We start from the raw sequence: 17,035 nt of genomic DNA on the forward strand, positions 1-17,035 counted from the left end.
GCAAGGCTGTCAGGCCTGGGTTATCCCAGAGAGGGAGATCGGATACTGTGTCTCCAAATCTCTGGAGAGATTTTGTTTCCCTCCATACACTCAGGGCCAGTCTATGGAGTGGTAATAGGTCAGAGGGGTTAGAGCGATCGGGGAACTCCAAATACACCAACAGATTGTTGCCTTTTACTTGATGTTCAAGGTATTGGTCTGTAGTGGGCTTTCCTATACTCTGAAACCACGGGCGGATATTTTGTAGCTGGCCGGCTAGGTAATATAATCGAAGGTCTGGAAGGGACATTCCAGCCTGGTTCTTGGGTCTTTGCAGTGACATTAAGCTTAGTTTGGGCCTTGATGAGCCCCATATGAACGAGGAAAAGTAGGAGTTTAGGGATTGGAAATACCGTTTGGGGACGATCACAAGCATATGTTGTAGTATGTATAGGCATTTAGGTTGTATAGCCATTTTGACTAGATTTATGCGTCCGGCTACTGATAGGGGCAACCTGGACCACTGTTTAAGTTTGTGTCTTATGGTTTCGAGTAGAGGGTTAATGTTTTCCTCCAGGGCCTTGTTGTGGTTTCGGGTTATGTTTACCCCAAGATATTTGAATGTGGATACCGCCGCCAGGCCGTATTTAGTTACTGAGGGATCTATCACAGAGTTATGGTCCATGTATAGGATCGTGGATTTGGACCAATTGACTTGTAGGCCTGAAAATTGGGCGAATTTGTCAATGTGGTACAAGGCCTGGGAGAAGGAGGTTTCAGGGTTTGATAAGAAAAGGATTGTGTCATCCGCATAGAGGCCCACCTTACTCTCCAGGCCCCCCCACTTGATTCCGGTTACAGTGGGAGTTGATCTCAACCGGATCGCCAGAGCCTCGATGGCTATGGCGAATAAAGCCGGGGATAGTGGGCAGCCCTGCCGGGTGCCCCTGGGTAGTGAGAAATCGGATGAAGGGATACCGTTCACCGTCACGTTGGCGCTTGGGGATTTATATATAATCTTGATCCAGTGTATGAATTGGGGGCCAAAACCGAAGCAGTGAAGGCAGGCCTCTAGGAAGCTCCACTCCAAGGAGTCAAAGGCTTTCCTCATGTCTAGTGACGCGAGGGCCCAGGGCATGTTGAATTTCGTACCAAGCTGAATGGTGGTCTGGACTTTGCGTATATTGATCGTTGTGGACTTCCCTGGCATGAAGCCAGTTTGGTCTGGATGTATAATGGAGAGAATGACCTGGTTTAGCCTAGTTGCTAGGACTTTGGTTAGAATTTTGTAGTCTGCGTTGACTAGCGAAATGGGTCAATAGGAGCTACAATCTAGCAAGTTTTTGTTGGGCTTTAGTAGGACAATTATAGTGGCGTTATAAAAGGAGGGGGGAAGGGAGTTGCCTAATTGGGCCTGGAGTAATGTTTCGTGCAGCAGTGGAGTAAGGTATTCGCTATATTTCTGGTATACTTCAATGGGAAGGCCATCTGGGCCCGGGGACTTATTGAGTGCCATTTCTTGGATGGTCTGTTGGATTTCTTCTAGGGAGATTGGGGCTTCCAGAAGCGCTATTTGATCGGTATTGAGTGTTGGGAATACCAAGTCTTGAAGGTAGCTAAGGGTGTCTGTTGTGGATTTATTAGTGGAGGAGCTGTAGAGATTGGCATAAAATTCTCTAAATCGTTCTGTGATGGTGTGCGCGTCGGTGAGCGTCTCACCTTGTAGATTTTTAATTTTAAGGATAGTGTTGGCCTGGCCTTCCCGCCTGATGAGGTTAGCCAAAAGGTGACTAGATTGGTTCCCCAATTCGAAGTAATATTGTTTGGTGAAAAATAATTTGCGTTTGGTTTTTTCGTGGATTTGGATTCTATGCAGGTGAGATATGTCAAGCCAGGCCACCCTATTGGAGTCTGTGGGGTCAGATATATATAGTTTTTCAGCTTCCATAGCCTGGGCCTCGATGTCGCGGTCGGCCTGGGATGTAGTTTTTTTAATGTGAGTGATGGCAAACTTAAGGCAGCCTCTGAGGTAAGCTTTGAGGGTATCCCATTTCAGGGCATAGTGGGTGTTGTTGTTGTGGATTTCTAGAAAGGTTGATATGTGGGCGGGTGTTTGGTCGCCGGTGTCGAAGAGTTTGAGCCAGAATGGATGCATTTTCCAGGTGGGGATGATCTTGTGTTGGGGGAATTCTAAGGATAATAATATCGGGTAGTGGTCCGAAATGCCTCGCAGGCAGTGTGTTATGTTAGAGAGGTGAATTGCCAGGGGTGGGGAGCCGAATATATAATCAATTCTGGATAGGGTGTTGTGACTCAGGGAGTGACAGGTGAATTTATGGGTAGTGGGGTGCCTGGTGCGCCAGAGATCCACCCAGCCCACACTGTCAATCAGCTGTTGCAGGGGGGATTTAGCGGTGGTAGGGGTTGTGGAAGATGTATGGAACCTGTCTATATTTGAGTCCATTACTTGGTTAAAGTCCCCCATGCAGATGACATTTGCCAGGGGGTACTGGTGGGCGAATGCTATGGCTGCTTGTAAAGGATATAGATTGTTATGGGGCGGATTATATATACATAAGATGGTATAGGGCTTAGAATCTATTTCCGCGTGTACGAAGATAAATCTCCCTTCGGGGTCTCTACAGGCGCTAATCGGGTTCCATCTTACTGTTTTGTGGATGAGGAGTGATACCCCACTGGAGAAGGAGGTGTGAAATGAGTGGCTTACCCATTGGACCCAGGGTTTTTTGAGGTATTCGGCTCTTTCTGTAGTGAGATGAGTTTCCTGTAAACATACAATGTGGGGGTTAAATTGTTTAACGTACGAGAAAACAGCCTTGCGCTTGGCGGCGGTGCCCAGACCTTTCACATTCCAACTGAAGCATGTTAACGACATTTGGGTAGCATAATATGGTAAGTCATAAATGTGGCATTTAAGAACGTCGACATTTTGCGTACGATGGTAAGATAGTGGTACCAGCGCAGGCTCTCCGGAAGATTAACAAAAACTGAACTATAACCGCACAAATAGTTAACATGTGACATCCCGATTAACTGTTGTGGCGGGAATGTCGAGAAAAGAAAACTTTAAGCTATGCTCTGTCAAGAGAGTAGCGGTTGTTACAAGTAGGGGAAATTCCTGTGGCCTTAGGGGAGGTAATGGCACCGACTGAGCCTAATGGGTTTTGCGTTTATTTGTTATGTATTGAGGTCCCGATATGGGAGTTATTAAGTATTAATTGAGCATTGTTCCCAGTAGGCCAGGGGAATTATAGGAGGCAACATTGTGGATAAGATTTAGAACATAGCTGCAACATAATTAGGATCAAGCGTCCTCTGGCTATATGGGATGCATATGGAGCCATTCCATGGCTTCGGTTGGAGACTGCATGAAGAAGACTTTTCCATCCGCTACGATGCGCAGGTGGGCAGGGTAGGCCATGGAGTAAGGGATGTTTCTGTCCTTGAATTTCTTCTTGACCTCTATAAAGGTGGCTCTCTGCTTCTGTAAATCTGCAGAAAAGTCAGGAAATATGGAGACCACCAAGTTGTTGTATTTGAGTGGGCCTTTAAGCCTGGCTTGGCGCAGTGTAGCGTCACGGGCTCTGCAGTATAGAATCCTTGCCAGGAAGGGACGCGGGGGGGGGGGGGGGGGGGGCGGAGGCGGGGGTTTGGTTGGGACACGATGAGCTCTCTCCACGGTAAAGGAGGCTGAGAAGATGTCGTTCCCCAGTATAGATTTTAGCCAGTTTTCGGTGAATACCTCCGGTTGGGAGCCCTCCGCTCCTTCCAGCAGGCCGATTATACGTAAGTTGTTACGGCGGAGGCGATTTTTTAAGTCGTCCATCTTGGACTGGCAGAATTCTGATTGTTTAGTAGCTTTTTGTATTGCTGCCGGGAGTGGCCTCAGGGAGTCTTCAACATTAGAAACACGGTCTTCCATCTCGCTCATCCTGCCTCGCATATTTTGTAGGTCTTGCCTCAGGAGGGAAACGTCCGCTTTGATTTCATCTATTTTGCCCGTGAGGGAGGATTTGCAGACATTGATAGCTTCGAGAAGTTGTCGCATAGTGGGTTCTGGACTCTGCCCAGGGTCTGCCTCGCTTTCCGTGGTGTATGTTCAGGTGTGTCTGTCCGGGAGAATTCTTTAAGTTTTTCGGCTGCAGTGCTGCCCTTGGTTCGGGTACTCATGTTGAGCAGATGTTGAGCGGGGGGGTCAGTGGAGGCTGTAGGAGTGTAGCTCCGTGAGAAAATATGTGGGGTGGGAGAGAAACCTCGCCTGTGATGTTATGGGGAACTGAGTAGCCTGAGACACCTGGTGGTGCTATCTGGTCGCGGTCAGCAGTTGGGGGTATGGGTTGTGGGCCCTAGAGCTCTATGTAGGGGCCTTGATTACAGTCCGGCCAGCCTGGCAGGGGGTGGTGGTTCAGGGAGTCACAAAAGGCTGAGTTCCTGAGGGGGTCCTGTGGTGTTTCCAGGGGGATAGCCCTCGGGCCACGGGTAAGTAGGCGTCTTAACGGGCCGTTTGTTTCCGCCGCTCTTTTTGGCACAGTCAGTCAGAGGTGGCCCCGGATGCCCAGATATGTAAGGGGCTGCAATATGGCTTCTACTATGCTGTGAGGGGACCCACCAAAGGTTTATCAGGTGGATGCTTCAAGTGTGCTGGGTGACCCTCTCCACCTGTATCGCCCAGGGGTCGTCGGCCTCCCCAGTAATGACCCACCAGGGTCTACTCACTGTTTGTGGATTCCTGGATCAGGGGTTCAGCAGTGGACGGAGTTCGCCGCAGGTCCTATGTGACGGAGAGCGGACTGGCACTGTGCAGCAAGGTGGCAGCCCAGGTCGGCGTGTCGCTGATCTGAAGTGTGGTCTTGTCCGGTGGAAGGAGGAGGCCAGCCTGCAGATCGGGGCAGGAGGAGTCCCCGGCGCGTCTGTTGAGGTGTCCCATCGGGATCCAGGGGACAGCCTTCGTCCAGGTCTGTGTGAGCCTTCACTGACCGCGGGATGGCACGGCGGTATGGTCTGGTGCGGCCAGTCATGCCGCAAGGGGAAGTGAGCCGTGGTCTATTCCAGACTGCCTTCAGGTGCCGGGGACCGGTCCCGATGAGGTAGTAGGGACGCGTGAGGTGGGAGGCTTTGGCGCGGCACGGCTGGATCGCAGCTGAGATTGCTGGCAGGGCATTGGTGGGCGATCTCCCGCGCTCCATCTGGAGGTCCACGCCGTCCAGTGGGGTCTCAGAGGCGCCGCTGTTTCTGTTCCGCAGCTTCAGCAGGGTGTGTGGGCTCCATCAGTGCCTCGGGGAGGTGAATGGAGCGAAATACGCCAGAATTTTGGCAGGATTTAAAGGATCCCCTGGGGAGCTTCACTTAGGTGTGACCGTCCATCTTGGTCGCAGGCCACGCCCCAAACCCTCCCGCTTCTCATATTCCAGGGTCTACTCACTGTTTGTGGATTCCTGGATCAGGGGTTCAGTAGTGGACGGAGTTCGCCGCAGGTCCTGTGTGACGGAGAGTGGACTGGCACTGTGCAGCAAGGTGGCAGCCCAGGTTGGCGTGTCGCTGATCTGAAGTGTGGTCTTGTCCGGTGGAAGGAGGAGGCCAGCCTGCAGCTTGATCGGAGTCTGCAGAGAAGGAGTTCACGGGGTGCTCTGCCAGCAGATCGGGGCAGGAGGAGTCCCCGGCACATCTGCTGAGGTGTCCCATCGGGATCCGGGGGACAGCCTTCATCCAGGTCTGTGTGAGCCTTCACTGACCGCGGGATGGCGCGGCGGTATGGTCTGGTGCGGCCAGTCATGCCGCAGGGGGAAGTGAGCCGCGGTCTATTCCGGACTGCCTTCAGGTGCCGGGGACCGGTCCCGATGAGGTAGTGAGGACGCGTGAGGTGGGAGGCTTTGGCGCGCGGCGCCGCTAAATCGCAGCTGAGATTGCTGGCAGGGCATTGGTGGGCGATCTCTCCCGCGCTCCGTCTGGAGGTCCACGCCGTCCGGTGGGGTCTCAGAGGCGCCACTGTTTCTGTTCCGCAGCTTCAGCAGGGTGTGTGGGTCCCGTCAGTGCCTCGGGGAGGTGAATGGAGCGAAATAGGCCAGAATTTTGGCAGGATTTAAAGGATCCCCTGGGGAGCTTCACTTAGGTGTGACCGTCCATCTTGGTCGCAGGCCACGCCCCAAACCCTCCCGCTTCTCATATTCCTACGCAACCTCTACCTCTCAATTAAGAATTGTGAGCACGTCGCCAGCAGTCGGTATCGCGCGGCAGCACAGCGGTGGGCAAGCGTCAGCAAGCCGTGCTGAAACTAATCAGCTTAGGTGACAAGAGGCACATGGCCCCCGATTTCTTGCAGGGTCTGACAAAGCAGACCGACCTCTGGCTTTTGCCGCTGAGCCTCCAACCGGGCATGGTCGTGTGTGACAACGGCCGTAACCTGGTGGCGGCTCTGCAGCTCGGCAGCCTCACACACATGCCATGCCTGGCCCACGTCTTCCATCTGGTGGTTCAGCGGTTTCTGGAAAAAAAATAACACTTGTCTGACCTGCAAGGTGCATGGCGTCTGCGCACATTTCTGCAAGTCCACCACGGATGCTGCCACGCTGAAGACCCTGCAGCATCCGTTTCAGCTGTCAGAGCATCGACTGTTGTGCGACGTGCCCACATGCTGGAATTCTACGCTGCACATGTTGGCCAGGCTGTACGAGCAGTGTAGAGCAATAGTGGAATACCAGCTGCAACATTGGCGGCGTAGTGGTAGTCAGCCTCCGCAATTCTTTACTGAGGAGTGGGCATAGACGGCAGATATCTGCTAGGTCCTCGGAAACTTTGAGGAGTCTACCCAAATGGTGAGCGGCGATGCGGCAATCATTAGCGTTACCATCCCGCTGCTTTGCCTGCTGAGAAGTTCGCTGCAAAGCATAAAGGCCAACGCTTTGCGGTTGGAACAGGAGACGAGGGATGACAGTATGTCGCTTGATAGCCAGACTATCCTCATGTCTATATCTTAGCGCGTTTTGGAGGAGGGAAGAAGGAAGAGGAGGAGGAGGAGGGGGAAGAGACAGCTGGCCACACTGCAGAGGGTACCCATGCTGCTTGCCTCTCATCTGTTCAGTGTGTATTGTCTGTAGAGGAGGAGGATCCTGAAAGTCATCTTCCTAGTGAGGACAGCGATGTGTTGCGTACTGGTACCTTGGCACACATGGCTGACTTCATGTTAGGCTGCCTTTCTCGTGACCCTCGCGTTACACGCATTCTGGCCAACACGTATTACTGGGTGTACACCCTTCTCAACCCACGGTATAAGGAGAACCTTTCCACCCTCATTCTCGAAGAGGAAAGGGGTACGAGAGTGATGCAATACCACAGGGTCCTTGTGGAAAAAGTAATGCTAAACTTCCCATCTGACAGCGCTAGTGGCAGAAGATGCAGTTCCGAGGGCCAAGTAGCAGGGGAGGCGCAGGGATCAGGCAGCATGTCCAGTGCAGGCAGGGGAACACTCTCCAAGGCCTTTGCCAGCTTTATGGCTCCCCAGCAAGACTGTGTCACCACTCCCGAGTCAAGGCTGAGTCGGAGAGAGCACTGTAAAAAGATGGTGAGGGAGTACATAGCCAATCATACCACCGTCCTCTGTGGTGCCTCTGCTCCATACAACTATTGGGTGTCAAAGCAGGACACGTGGCACGAACTTGCGCTGTATACCCTGGAGCTGCTGGCCTGCCCTGATGCTAGCGTCTTGTCAGAGAGGGTGTTCAGTGCAGCTGGGGGAATGATCACGGATAATTGTACCCGCCTGTCAACTGCCAGTGCCAACATGCTTACATTCATACAGATGAACAAAAGCTGGATTTCCCCAGACTTGTCTTCTCCACCGGCGGAGAGCAGCGAAATCTTATGATTCTTTTATCTGCAACCGGAGAAAAAAGCATTCTCTATCACCGGAAAAAAAGGGGGAATTAGCTTTGTCAATCACTCTCGGATATTATTACTCCTCCTCCTCCTTCTCCTAAAACAGCATGTCATCACGCTGAACTGCCAATTTTTCTGCGGCTCAAAAGGCTCTGCTTATAATTTTTTTTACAGTTTTTCGAAGTTTCAAAAGTATTGATACTTTAACAGAAACCATTTTTTTTCACAGGGCTGCCTTCAGGCTCCGTTACAAATTTAGCAACAGCGAGCTGTATCTTTAAAAAATGTTTATAGGTTTCACCTGCCCTCGCGGTTGAGCAATTTTTCAAGGGTACACTTGTACTCTTGGTACACAAATTTTTCTGGCCCCCGTCTATACTGTTATCTAACTAATTTTTCCGGCCTTCGCCGACACTCATGGAACACCAATGTTTCAGGGGTTCGCCTATACTCTTGCTACAGAAATGTTACAGGGGTCTGCCTATACCTTTGCTAGAGAAATGTTACTGGGGTCTGCCAATACTTTTGCTACATAAATGTTACAGGGGTCCGCCTATACTTCTGCTGCAGAAATGTTACAGGGGTCTGCCTATACTTTTGCTACAGAAATGTTACTGGGGTCTGCCTATACCTTTGCTACAGAAATTTTATTGGGGTCCGCCTATTCTTTTACTACAGAAATGTTACTGGGGTCCGCCTATACTTTTACTAAAGAAATGTTACTGCGGTCCGCCTATACTTTTACTACAGAAATGTTACTGGGGTTCGCCTATACTTTTACTACAGGAATGTTACAGGGGTCTGCCTATACTTCTACTACAAAAATGTTACAGGGGTCTGCCTATACATTTGCTACAGAAATGTTACCAGGGTCTGCCTATACCTTTGCTACAGAAATGTTACTGGGGTCCACCTATATTTTTACTACAGGAATGTTACAGGGGTCCGCCTATACCTTTGCTACAGGAATGTTACAGGGGTCTGCCTATACTGTGGTTGCACAAAGACTTCGCATCGCGGTGTTTTACCTGTCTGGCACAAATACACTGACTGACTAGGGCAGAAATGTGGGCCGAGGCCAAGGTCCTTGGCAGGTTGAAACTCTCCGATGTTTGAGCACGCTGATTTCTTCCTGTGTAATACCAGCTTTGTGCACTGACAGCATAGGCGAGCCCAAGGAACTCAAAGACTTCCCCTTGTAGTGTTGAGCTATCTGACACCTACACAGAATGCATTGTGTGGGGACACATGGATTTCCCATTGCTATGTAACTCAGGGCACCTTGGGTCACACAAAGTGGAGGCTGGGACCGAGCCTGACCCTGGGCCCACTCACATACTTCCCACACAGACTATTGCGGGTCCTACCTCTGTCATAGTTTCTTGGCCTTGTTATGCCACCTCCTCCTCCTGCTTTGGGTCAGGGGATCAACACTGGGCAACATGTATTTTCTCTCGTGTTACCACAGTTATCTGAGACACTGGTTTGGGCCAAATAAAAGGAGTGTTACTGCATTAATGAGACGATTACAGCTGTACTAGCATCGGAGTCAGCTTTATACCCAAGATTGCTGAGGGTGTGGGCAAAGGCCGAAGTCCTGGGGGAAATGCAACTTCGCCAGGTTTGGCCCATGGAACTCCTTCCTGGTTCATCCAGTCCCTGGAGCGATGAAAACAACCGTAACTGCATTAATGAAATGTTCAAAGCTATACTAGCATCAGAGTCCGCTTTATGCCCACGATTGCTGAGGGTGTGGGCAGAGGCCAAGGTCCTTGGCGGAGGGAAAGTCTGCCATGTTTGGGCACTGTAATTGCTTCATGTTTAATACTTTCCTTGGGTTCCTTTGGCTCGCCTATGCTGTGTGTGCGCAAAGACTTCCCATAGCGGTGTTTTACCTGTCTGGCACAAATACACTGACTGACTTAGGTAGGGTGCAGAGTGCAGATGGCCTTCCAATTGCGTTGTACAGCTATCTGACACCTACACAGAATGGTGTGTGGACACCTGGTTTTCCCATTGCTATGTAATTTGCGACACCTTGCGTCACACAAGGTGGAGGCTGGGACTGAGCCTGACCCTGGGCCTGCTCACATACTTCCCAAACAGACTATTGCGGGTCTTACCTCGGTCATGGTTTCTTGGGGTTATTATGCCACCTCCTCCTCCTGCTTGGGGTCTGGGAATCTGCGTTGGTCGGCATGTATTATCTCTCGTGCTACAAATTACCACAGTTATCCGAGATACAGAATTTGAGCATTCACAGGAAGCGTTAGTGATTTCATGAGACTTTCATAGGGTCACTGTATACTTGCGGTGGTTACTTTTGTGACACCTCCTGCTTCAAACCAATCTTTGGTGTTAGTATATGCTGCTGCATTGTGGAGATGTTTAGAAGTGCTGGCACCTGAGTCCCCTTTATGCCCACGTTTGCAGCTCCTGACAATTTTGTGACTGAGGTGGCACGGGATTGGAGTGCTGATCATATGTCAATCTATCATCAATTCTCAACAGCATTGTGGGCTATCACCCACACTTTCAAAGAGGGTCGCTGCCTCGCCCTGCCAACCCTCTGCAGTGTGTGCCTCTGGTTCCTCCTCATCGCAGATGCACTTATAAATAGACATGAGGGTGGTGTAGCTATGAAGCGAGCGTGTGGCATGAGGGCAGCTGAACGCTACGCAGGGAAATTTTTGTGTGCGCTGTAGACGCAGGCTCGTGCGGGGGGTTGGACAGCAATGCCAACATGTAACCCAGGAGAAGAGGCAGCGGTGTCACTCACAGGCAGTGTTTGTCCTTGGTTGCAGGTAGTGTGGTGCTTAGCTAAGGTGTGGAACATACTGTAAGGACTGTGGATGTGGAACCACTGTGTCAACCTACCAGGTAGGTGAAGATCCAATCCAGCATGGCTGACAGCCAACCCCAGCATGGGAGGTAACATACCAGATCAACAACCTCATATATGGATGGAAACTAGGGAAGGCATCTTGCCCTGAACTGATAACCAGGAGAGGTAAACCCCTGCCCCCAAGCTGAGCACTCATTCTGATAAGAAAAACCCCATGGTCTTCCTCTAGGCACTGACTTACCCTGGCGGGTCAGAACACCTATAGGACAAAGATATAACAACACCAGGGAGTACAGAAACAAAGGAGGAACAAACTGACAAGGATAAACAGAGAAACAGACAACAGGAATAACAGACCAGAGAGTACATGAAGGAAAGAACACAGAACATAAGCAGACAGCAAAGTAGCAAGGTAACTGCCGAAGCAGCGGCTGGACATGAAGTGATAGGAGCCAACTCTCAACAACACTGTAGCAAGATCTGAAAGGCCCAGGGCAGCTATATAGGGCAGTGATTGGAAAAGGTGCATCAACTAAACAGGAGGCTTGAAGCTATTAACCCTAGGAGTGCTGGAAGAGAGTGAATATAAGCTCAGAGAATAGAGAGAATGGGATGACATCTCAGTTTGTCAGACAGAAGCAGAAGATTGTTTTTGAACAGTGCACCTAACACATACACACAGTTGGAAATAGCTGCACACCATGCTATGCTGAATGGTAGCACCACTCCAGGGAGATTGAAGCCTGGCTCTAACCTAGCAGGGGGGAGGATGAAGGGTCCCTGCCTAGAAGCAGAATAATCGTCTTGATAGAGATGGCCCCACGGTGTTCATCCTGGGCTCTGACTGTCCCTGTAGGGACCCCTGGAGAAATGAACTGAGCAGCAACGCAAAACAGAAATGAAAAGCAAAAATACAACAGAAAAGGAAACCACAGAAACATATTTGCAAGTAGCAATACACCCAGCACAGAAGAGCTCCAAACTCTTAGAACTCCAATAAGGAACGGAATAGGCAGCACTGAGGAAAAGGAAGGGTGAGAATAGAAAGCCACTCTGCACCTGAAAACTGGCAGAGTGAATAGAAAACCACCCCCCCTACTCCCAGGCATGACTAATCCAGCATGCATCCATGCAGCAAAGAAAGACAGCAGCAGCAGTCTCTGCACATGGCGCATTAACCCTTGACCTGCATAACAAGGTGACAGGTCATGGCTTGTGTCGGAGCCACCATGCCACGACGCCGTTGTGACTGACAAGCCGAGACAGTACCTCCCCTTTGATGAGGGGCCTCTGGACCCTTAGGTCCTGGTTTACCAGGATTTCACTTGTGAAATTTCCAGACTAAATGGTCTGCGTTGATCTCAGCCGCTGGAACCTACTTCCTCTCCTCAGGACCGTTCCCCCACCAATGCACCAGATACTGCAGCGAGTTCCTGACTTGACGAGAGTCAATGATGCTGCTGATCTCGCAATGCAGATTCCCATCAACCAACACTGGCGGAGGAGGTGATGACCCAAGTCTGGGATTCATCTTCTTAAGTAATGACTTATGGAACACATCAGTGATTTTTAGTGATCTGAGGAATCTTCAATCTGAAGGACAGCTGGTTAATGCTCTCAGTAATCTTAAAAGGCCCGATAAACTGTGGACCCAGCTTAAAAGTTGGTTGTTTAAGCTTGAAATTCCTTGTGGACAACCAGACCAAGTCACCCACCTGAAAGCTAACATCCTCTGATCTAATGCTATCAAGCATATAATGATGTATGATGTAATGAGGAGCATGCACTGTAGTAGAAGAAGGAAGTAAATTGATTACAGGAGTAATAAGGCAAATGTTGTGGCAACGGTTAAAGTAACTTACAGAATATGAGGACATAGTTCTTATCAACTGTGAAATGAGAGGAAGTATATTCTGTCTACCACAATAAGATCAAGTCATGGAGTTAAAGTGTTCTTTGCATAAACAAAACTGTATTCTGGTCATGTCCAGCGGTCAGTCCTGTTGGTAGTTGCGGTGTTATATGTATAGTGTATGATAGAATTGTGTGACGGTCATGTCCAGTGGTCGGTCCTGTTGGTAGTTGTGGTGTTATAAGTATAGTGTATGATAGAATTGTATAACAGTCATATCCAGTGGTCGGTCCTGTTGGGGGTTGTAGTGTTATATGTATAGTGTATGATATAATTGTATGATGGTCATGTCCAGTGGTCAGTCCTGTTGGGAGTTGTAGTGTTATTTTTATAGTGTATGATAGAATTGTATGATGGTTATGTACAGTAGTCGTCCTGTTGGGAGTTGTAGTGTTATTTGTAAAGTGTATGTTAAAATTGTATTATAGTCATGTCCAGTGATCATTCCTGTTGGGAGTTGTGGTATTCTTTATATAGATTAACACCTTCATGACGCGGCCCCCCCTTTTTTTTTTCCATTTTTGTTTTTTCCTCCGCCCTTTAAAAAATCATAACTCCTTTATTTATCCATCGACGTTGCTGTATGAGGAATTGTTTTTTGTTCGACGAGTTGTATTTTTCAATGGGGCTATTTAAAGTACCATATAATGTACTAAAAAACCTTTAAAAATTCTAAGTGGAGTAAAATGAAAAAACAAAAGGCATTCCGCCACCTTTCAGTGCGTCTTGTTTTTACAGCGCACAAACTGCAACAAAAACGACATGATTGCTTTATTCTATGGGTCAGTACGATTGCTACGATACCAAATTTGTATAGTTTTTTTTTTACTATACTACTCTTTTTTTTCGAAGACATTTAATGTTTTTCAATTATTTTCTGCGGTCATCTTGTGCGCGCAATAACTTTTTAATTTTTCCATCGACGTAGTTCAGCGAGGGCTCATTTTTTGCAGGACGTCCTGTAGTTTACGTTACTACCAATTCGGAATACATACAACTTTTTGATCGCTGTTCATTGCGTTTTTTCTGGGAGACAGGGTGACTGAAAAAGTGCATTTCTTTTTCTTTTTTTTTGGACGACATTCACCATGCGGGGTAAATAATGTGCTACTTTGATAGATCGGACTTTTACGCAAGCGGTGATACCAGATATGTATTTTTATGTTGTTATTAGAGATGAGCGAGCGTAGTCGTCCGAGCTTGATGCTCGCTCGAGTATTAGGGTGTTCGAGATGCTCGTTACTCGAGACGAACACCACGCGGTGCTCGACTCCATTACATTTCCTTCCCTGAGAAATTTGCGCGCTTTTCTGGCCAATAGAAACACAGGGAAGGCATTACAACTTCCTCCTGTGAAAATTCCAGCCCTATCCCACCCCCCTGCAGTGAGTGGCTGGGGAGATCAGATGACACCCAAGTATTTAAATCTGCCCCGCCCGCGGCTCACCACAGATGCACGCTGAGAGAGATCAGGGAAAGTGCTGTCTTGCTGTAGCTGCCATAGGGAGAGTGTTAGGTGTTATTCTAGTCGTCAAGAACCCCAACGGTCCTTCTTAGGGCCACATCTGACCGTGTGCAGTACTGTTGAGGCTGCTTTTAGCAGTGTTGCACAATTTATTTATTTTTTGTATATCGGGCGTGCAGACCATAGCGTCCTCAGTCTGCAGTCATTTTACAGAGTATAGGGGCAGTGCTGGTGAGGCAGGGACAGTGGTACAGGGAAAGAGGTATACTGGCTATATAGGCAGTGGGCTTTTTCAAAAAAATTGGGGAAAAATACTATATTTGGGCTGCCTGCGACCGTCTTCAGTTTCCTGCGTGTCTGCTGGTGGTAGTAGTCGCTAATTAATACCTAGCTAAGTGTTACAGCAGACTTGCGCATAATTGTTTCCTGGCTCTGCTGTGTCCATTACATGATCGCCATCATCCCGCCACAGGGAAACAGTATACATATATACGCTGCATACGGTGTCTGTCTGGATTTTCACCTCACCATTTTAAAAAATTGAAGCAAAATACTTAAGGCCTACCACTGTCCTTTGGCCACTTGACTGGTTCTGCGCTGTGAATTCCAGTAGCTCAGTCATACGCACCTAGGTCTCACTACAGGCTTGCACATAATTGTTTCCTGGCTCTGCTGTGTCCGTTACATGATCGCCGTCATCCCGCCACAGGGAAACAGTATATATATATACGCTGCATACGGTGTCTGTCTGCTTTTTCACCTCACCAATTTAAAAAATTGAAGCAAAATACTTAAGGCCTACCACTGGCCTTTGGCCACTTGACTGGTTCTACGCTGTGAATTCCAGTAGCTCAGTCATACACACCTAGGTCTCACTACAGGCTTGCGCATAATTGTTTCCTGGCTCTGCTGTGTCCGTTACATGATCGCCGTCATCCCGCCACAGGGAAAGAGTATACATATATACGCTGTATACGGTGTCTGTCTGGATTTTCACCTCACCATTTTAAAAAATTGAAGCAAAATACTTAAGGCCTACCACTGGCCTTTGGCCACTTGACTGGTTCTGCCCTGTGAATTCCAGTAGCTCAGTCATACGCACCTAGGTCTCACTACAGGCTTGCGCATAATTGTTTCCTGGCTCTGCTGTGCGCTCCGTAAGCGAAGTCAGCCTCCAACCACAGGCCAATAAGCAGCACATTTAATTACAGCATTCTGTTTCTGCTCTACTCGTAATACACCATGCTGAGGGGTAGGGGTAGGCCTAGAGGACGTGGAGGGGGCGAGGACGCGGAGGCCCAAGTCAGGGTGTGGGCACAGGCCGAGCTCCTGGTCCAGGTGTATCGCAGCCGACTGCTGTGGGATTAGGAGAGAGGCAAGTTTCTGGGGTCCCCAGATTCATCTCACAATTAATGGGTCCACGCGGCAGACCTTTATTAGAAACTGAGCAGTGTGAGCAGGTCCTGTCGTGGATGGCAGAAAGTGCATCCAGCAATCTATCGACCACCCAGTCTTCTACGCCGTCCACAGCTGCAACTCTGAATCCTCTGCCTGCTGCTCCTCCTTCCATCCAGCCTCCTCACTCCATGAAAATGACACTTTCTGAGGAGCAGGCAGACTCCCAGGAACTGTTCTCGGGCCCCTGCCCAGATTGGGCAGCAATGGTTCCTCTCCCACTGGAGGAGTTTGTCGTGACCGATGCCCAACCTTTGGAAAGTTCCCGGGGTCCGGGGGATGAGGCTGGGGACTTCCGGCAACTGTCTCAAGAGCTTTCAGTGGGTGAGGAGGACGATGATGATGAGACACAGTTGTCTATCAGTGAGGTAGTAGTAAGGGCAGTAAGTCCGGGGGAGGAGCGCACAGAGGATTCAGAGGAAGAGCAGCTGGACGATGAGGTGACTGACCCCACCAGGTTTGCTAAGCCAACTGAGGACAGGTCTTCAGAGGGGGAGGCAAGTGCAGCAGCAGGGCAGGTTGGAAGAGGCAGTGCAGTGGCCAGGGGTAGAGGCAGGGCCAGACCGAATAATCCACCAACTGTTTCCCAAAGCGCCCCCTCGCGCCATGCCACCCTGCAGAGGCCGAGGTGCTCAAAGGTGTGGCAGTTTTTCACTGAGAGTGCAGATGACCGACGAACTGTGGTGTGCAAGGTTTGTCGCGCCAAGATCAGCCGGGGAGCAACCACCACCAGCCTCACCACCACCAGCATGCGCAGGCATATGATGGCCAAGCACCCCACAAGGTGGGACGAAGGCCGTTCACCGCCTCCGGTTTGCACCACTGCCTCTCCCCCTGTGCCCCAACCTGCCACTGAGATCCAACCCCCCCCCTTAGGACACAGGCACGACCGTCTCCCGGCCTGCACCCACACCCTCACCTCCGCTGTCCTCGGCCCCATCCAGCAATGTCTCTCAGCGCAGCATCCAGCCGTCGCTAGCGCAACTGTTTGAGCGCAAGGGCAAGTACGCCGCCACACACCCGCACGCTCAAGCGTTAAATGTGCACATAGCCAAATTGATCAGCCTGGAGATGCTGCCGTATAGGCTTGTGGAAACGGAGGCTTTCAAAAACATGATGGCGGCGGCGGCCCCGCGCTACTCGGTTCCCAGTCGCCACTACTTTTCCCGATGTGCCGTCCCATCCCTGCACGACTACGTCTCCCGCAACATTGTACGTGCCCTCACCAACGCGGTTACTGCCAAGGTCCACTTAACAACGGACACGTGGACAAGCACAGGCGGGCAGAGCCACTATATCTCCCTGACGGCACATTGGGTGAATTTAATGGAGGCTGGGACTGAGTCAGAGCCTGGGACCGCTCATGTCCTACCCACCCCCAGAATTGCGGGCCCCAGCTCGGTGCTGGTATCTGCGGTGGTGTATGCTTCCTCCACTAAACCACCCTCCTCCTCCTCCTCCTACCCAACCTCTGTCTCGCAATCAA

This window comes from Eleutherodactylus coqui, chromosome 2, assembly GCF_035609145.1.
Source record: "Eleutherodactylus coqui strain aEleCoq1 chromosome 2, aEleCoq1.hap1, whole genome shotgun sequence".
Taxonomy (NCBI): Eukaryota; Metazoa; Chordata; class Amphibia; order Anura; family Eleutherodactylidae; genus Eleutherodactylus; species Eleutherodactylus coqui.